Below are 6,067 nucleotides of genomic sequence, written 5' to 3'. Positions count from 1 at the left end.
GGGTGGGCGGGAGGTAAGGCAAGGACCCTTGCTTCTCTCAACCAACCGCCGCGGCGAAAGGAAAGGAATGGACTAATCGGCTTGCCCGCTGCTCAAGACGGACAGCGGAGATAGCCAGTCAAGTCGGCGAACTACCGTGAGCGACGGGCGGGGCGACGAAAGAGGAAGGAGAGGAAGGGTTCAGCGCCCAGGGAAACGAAAGAAACGTTAAAGCTCCGCGTTAATAAATAAATAAATAAATCAGATTTTTAAAAAATAAAAATAGGGGGCGGAGCTTTCGAGGTGCGTTTCGTGCGTCATTTCCAAAATGAGAGCCGCCGAGGCTCAAACCCGCCTGGCAGTCACACCCCGTAACCTGGAAGCTCTTTCCCCCTTGCCCGACTCCGGCTTATGTGGGTTGCTCAGGAACTCTGCGCGCTCTGCACATGCTCAGGGGATATGGGTAGATAAGTGAGAATTTCTCAAAACCAGGCAGCTCCTTATCAGCTTGTGATCTGAGCTTCTTGGGTAATTCTCAGCCCCTCCATATGAACACGAGTCAGATTTGTAGCCCGATTCTGCGCGGGGTTGGGCCCCTCCAGCTCCGTGGATTTCTACGACTTCACGCACGTCTTAAGGCCTAGGATAGATAGCGTGAGAATATCGAAGCCCATTTGCTGAACCTACCCCATAATGCGAGTGCGTTTTCTGATACTTCCAGAGCTCCGCATATAAAGCTAGATCACTCAAAGGGTAGTAAAAAAGCTAACAGGCTTATTGTTCAAAACAAAGGCCATGGCAAACTTGTGTTAGGCAATAGTTTTAATAATATAATACGGAACATAAATCAATAAAATATTTTTTTGCAAAGCTTCTGAGCATTACAACACATCTTGTGCGTCTCTGTGACATCTTCAATTCTAATACTTAACCTGGTACCTCGGGTTAAGTACTTAATTCGTTCCGGAGGTCTGTTCTTAACCTGAAACTGTTCTTAACCTGAAGCACCACTCTAGCTAATGGGGCCTCCTGCTGCCATCACGCTGCCGGAGCACGATTTCTGTTCTTATCCTGAAGCAAAGTTCTTAACCTGAAACACTATTTCTGGGTTAGCAGAGTGTGTAACCTGAAGTGTATATAACCCGAGGTACCACTGTATTGTTTTGCCATTTTAAAATCCACTTTGCCAACATCTGTTGTCCAAAAGAGAGAAGTTACTAAAGACAACAACAGCTTAATTTCAGGTTAAACCTCCGAATCGCCACCAAAAAATACAGCAATTTTATCTAACTACTTTTCCCCAGTGTTTTTGTTTTGCAGCCAGTGGATAGAGGGCCACTCTAAGTGTTACGAAACTATTATTGTCGCTCCAAAGAAACTGAACCATTTCTGCCTGGGTTAAAGGGTAGTAAAAAATGTGCCTGCTAGTCATATGCGGCTGTACAGTTTTCCTTTGCTGAGAGGCTCCACAGAGAAAGCCCCACCCCGCAGGCAGCATGAGCAGCCAGCCTTTTATGAACACTCATGATTGTGGTTTTACCATGCAACTTGTTAATACTCCTCTTGTCATCAAAGGGAACTTGTTATTCCACCTTTCGCTAACTGAATGTCTAGATTTATCTAAGACTATGGAGACTTTCAAACAAGAGAGACTTCAATAGTGCAGTCAACTCAGAAGTAAGCCATGCTGAGCTCATCTGCAAAACACTAAACTAAAACGTGGGAATGGGTTTTTGTGACCTTCAGATGAAGGGCGGTATAATTAATTAATTAACTGCTGTGGGCGACACATTTCCTTAACCCTAACCCACAAGAAATGCATCATTTCAGTGCAATATATATTCAGTGCATATATATATTCAGTTCAATATATATATATTTGTTCATTGCATTCTATGCACAGCATTCTCAGCTGACTTCCCACATAAAAGCATTCAGACAATGCCTACAACAACAACAAAGGATAGCCAGACCTTTGAGAAAAAGACAAAAGGCTAGGATGGGGCAAGGGCTCTGAAAACTACAAACTATGAGATTGTAAATAAACCTGTTTTCAGTATTCCCCATCCTGTTAAAAACAAAACCACACATGTTCCCCTGAAAATAACCCACTAACAACCTGTATTTGCTGGTATTAAACTATTTATTTTATCTTATTCATGTATATGCCCCTCTCCCTTCAAGATAGTATCTTTCAAAGATGGCTTATGAGTAAAAACTGTATAACGGTGCAATAGCTATAGCCCCTGTTAGATGGTCCTAATCTCAGCTAAATTGTTTGGTGCAGGCTTATTAACCCATTTTTGCCATTCAAGTTGTTAAATTTTGAATTGGTTATCTGGACTGTCAATTCCCTGTGACTAGTCTGAATACTGACCTTGTTATTTCTTTACAGTTTCATTCATTGGTTGCCTGCCTACAAAGGGTGGCTTCTTGTTTGATTTTGCATTTAGAGGGATACAGTGACAAACCACACACACAATTGTGAAGGACACCTGTGTCAAGCTCCACTTGAAAATACATGGAAGCTGATCCCTGATCAGATACCACTTTGCACTTGCTCCAATTTTAATATATATTTTTGAACACAGTTATGGAAAATGGCACACTACATTCCAAAACACTCTTTGCCACTGCCTGTAGAGAAATATACGGTAAGCCTTATTCTGAGAATAATAGAAAGTAATAATAGAAATAGTTGAGCTGAAAGTTTCCAACAGACCAGAAATAAAAGGGCCTTGCCTGCTCCAGTGTTTTTAACCTCAGGTGCATTTGCAAAAGCTTTTCACTGAGTACAGATAAACATCAACAGCTGTTCGAGGCAGGAGAGCAAAGCACTCTTAAAGGCATATCAAAAGTATAAAAATGACTTCAGAGCAACTTTACTTGTAGAAATTAAGCTGGCGAGTGGAGACGGAAACAGTGAGCTCTTCACCAGGTTTTGCATGTCATGTTACAGAACTAGTAAAAAAAACTTGTCAGCATACTAAGTAAGACCTTGATAATGTTCTGCTTCTTGTTCCAGTATCCTAACTCTACAAAGAAATGGGCCAACCCACAGAATCACAGAAGACCAAAAAAAACCAAACCACATGATGCAGTGAGTCATTCTGCCAAATTATGCATTTATATTTGATGCTCTGTGCATACAGTACTATGTGCGTACCACAGGGATTTCAACTATCGTTTTTGTTTTGACACTGAATAGGAATACACGGCACTGGCAGTCAACTTTCAAATACCGGCTGTCTCACAACATGTACTTCCAACACACAGCAGCGATGCTGTAATGTCCCTTGTTGAAGGTTTACAATGCCAGCATCAGCAAGCTCTTTAGTTGCTATCAGTCCATCCATTTATGCCAAAAACTCCAGATTGTACATAAGCACTACCATTTCAACTGCAAAAGCTGACTCACTGTATACTTGTCGCGTATTACTGGATGCTTGCAAGGAAGCGCTTTTTCTTTCAGTACTTAAAATGCTTCCATAAAATTGCAGAGGATAAATAATAATGGATGGCACATAGGTAAGCCTTATACTGAGTTCAGCAAATACAGTGGTACCTCGGGTTACATATGCTTCAGGTTACATATGCTTCAGGTTACAGACTCCGCTAACCCAGAAATAGTGCTTCAGGTTAAGAACTTTGCTTCAGGATAAGAACAGAAATCGTGCTGTGGCGGCGCGGCGGGAGCAGGAGGCCCCATTAGCTAAAGTGGTGCTTCAGGTTAAGAACAGTTTCTGGTTAAGAATGGACCTCCGGAACTAATTAAGTACTTAACCCGAGGTTCCACTGTATAACCTATGGGAATAAAATACCTACATTCCCCGTTGCAAAATAACAAGAAATCAGTGGAAAATAAAGTTTGGGGAGCAAAGGAATGCAGCATAATCCACAAACTAACAATCTCTTATCTAGGCCTACTTTGTATCTCTGCAGTCCCAACTCTGTAACTTTAGCTCCAGAGATGACTAAAAGGGAAGTGTGGTTGTGGAACTACTACAGTGGTACCCTGAGTTACAAACACCTCAAGTTACAAATGACTCAGGTTACAAACGCTTCAGGTTACAAACTCTGCTAACCTGGAAGAGTTACCCAGAGTTGAGAACTTTGCCCCAGGATGAGAACGGAAGTCGTGTGCCGGCGGCACAGCTGCAGCAAAAGGCCCCATTAGCGAAAGCACGTCTCTAGTTAAGAACAGTTTCAGGTTAAGAACGGACCTCTGGAACAAATTAAGTTCGTAACTAGAGGTACCACTGTACTATCCTCCTCTCTAATTGTGAGCTGATGAGTGCCAACAGACATTTAAATAAAATGGGCCTATTGTGAAACAAGAGGGAGTATTTTTCTGTGTATAACATGCCCCCATGTATTGCACTAGTCCCATGGGGGACTCAAAATTTAGAAAATGGGGGGAGATTGCCCAGAGCTGTTGAGCTTTTTTTGGGGGGGGATGCCTGGAAACGCTCACCTGACTGGCCAACACTTCCGATAGCACATGATTCAGAAGCCTCCAATTGTGTTTCCGATCACCGCCAGCAGCCACCAATAGACTGCCCAAAGCCGCAGCAGTGGCCAATCAACAGCAGCCATTGCCACAGCAAGAAATCACCCACACTAATGCCAGTGACAGTCTACTGCTCACAGAAGGAAACAATCCGCCGTCACCCCTCTGCACTACCCATGTATAAGACGCCCCCAATTTTTTACCATTATTTTAACGTAAATAAACCCCTCGCCTTATACACGGAAAAGTACGGTATTACCATGCCCAGGAGAATCCCAAGGGTTGCAGAAGTGGAAAAAATATTTTAGACAAAAATGACGAGTGGGCAAAAATGCCCTAAATCAGTCCACTGAGCATGTTCAGTGGCCCCAGAATACTCAACGTCTGTTGGAAGCAGAAATGGAAATCAAGCAAGGGAATTGGACAGAACATAAAAGGGATAGAACATGGTGACCCGTGTCACCAGCACACCCACTGGAACGAGTCCTAGGGGACACACAAACAGTCCCTGTAAAACATATACTCCAAAATCCACAATGCACACATGACAGACTGCCCTGTTGCATTCTGTGTTTCCTACCTATTTACGGGAAGAATCAGGGTCCAAGTCAACGGTGCTCACCAGAAGATGGCAGCTAGGAGAGCCTGCAGGCAGGTAAGCTCAGGATCATTCCCTCTCCACTCAGCAGCCAGACAAGTTAGATGTGGAACAGCTGGAACTAGTTGCAACTTCAGGTGATCTTAAAAAGGCCATCTTCTTATAAAAGAAACTGGATAAAGGGGGTAAACTTAACTATTTACTGAGCGATACTGATGACTTTGTAACTTATAAAGTAGCACTCTATGCGTTGGCAGCTAAGAAGATCAGGAGGAAAGAGCTAGATAAAATAGCGGTCAACTGCAAAGGGGATTCGGATATTTAATTTGGCACATTTTACTAGAAAATCTTCTGCTATTCTATTTGATGCAACAAACGATCTTAGTAGTTGTGACTGTGGTTTATGTTGTATGTGTGGTACCTGATGGCTTTTATGGTTATTGCAGTTTTTCCTCTTGTTATTTTTCCGAATGATGCCATGGCCTATATCTAGCGCAATAAAAGTCTATGATGATGACAACGAACTATTTACTGTAGCTTTTCTTCTGGCTAGGAAAGAGTGGATCTAGAAACAATTTCTTTATCCCTTAGAAATGACCAGCACCCTTCAATGAGAACCAATGTATTATGTAAAATACAGTACCTTACATAATACATTAAAAGTAAAGGTACTGGAAGGGGGAGAAAGCACAATCAGTCAATACCTTTTACTTGGTCAAACTAAAACATTATAAAACAGCAGTCAAGCTTTCAGGTTGACCATAATTCTTAATTGGGATGGATATTAAAGCAAGAGGAGAGAGGGGACAGTGAATTAAATGGGGGGCAGGGAGACTGAGGTGACATGCACACCATATGATCCAATTCCTAGGCCCTTCACCCACCCCCAAATAAAATATTTGAGAAGGCCACACCCAAAGTTGATGGACAATGCCATTCAAATAGAATGTGCCATGCATGTGATCGATTATGTAGGGTGG

This window comes from Podarcis vaucheri (assembly GCF_965113315.1).
Source record: "Podarcis vaucheri genome assembly, chromosome: 11".
Taxonomy (NCBI): domain Eukaryota; kingdom Metazoa; phylum Chordata; class Lepidosauria; order Squamata; family Lacertidae; genus Podarcis; species Podarcis vaucheri.
The sequence above is the reverse complement of the archived record's forward strand: the minus strand, read 5'-3'. Positions refer to the sequence as shown.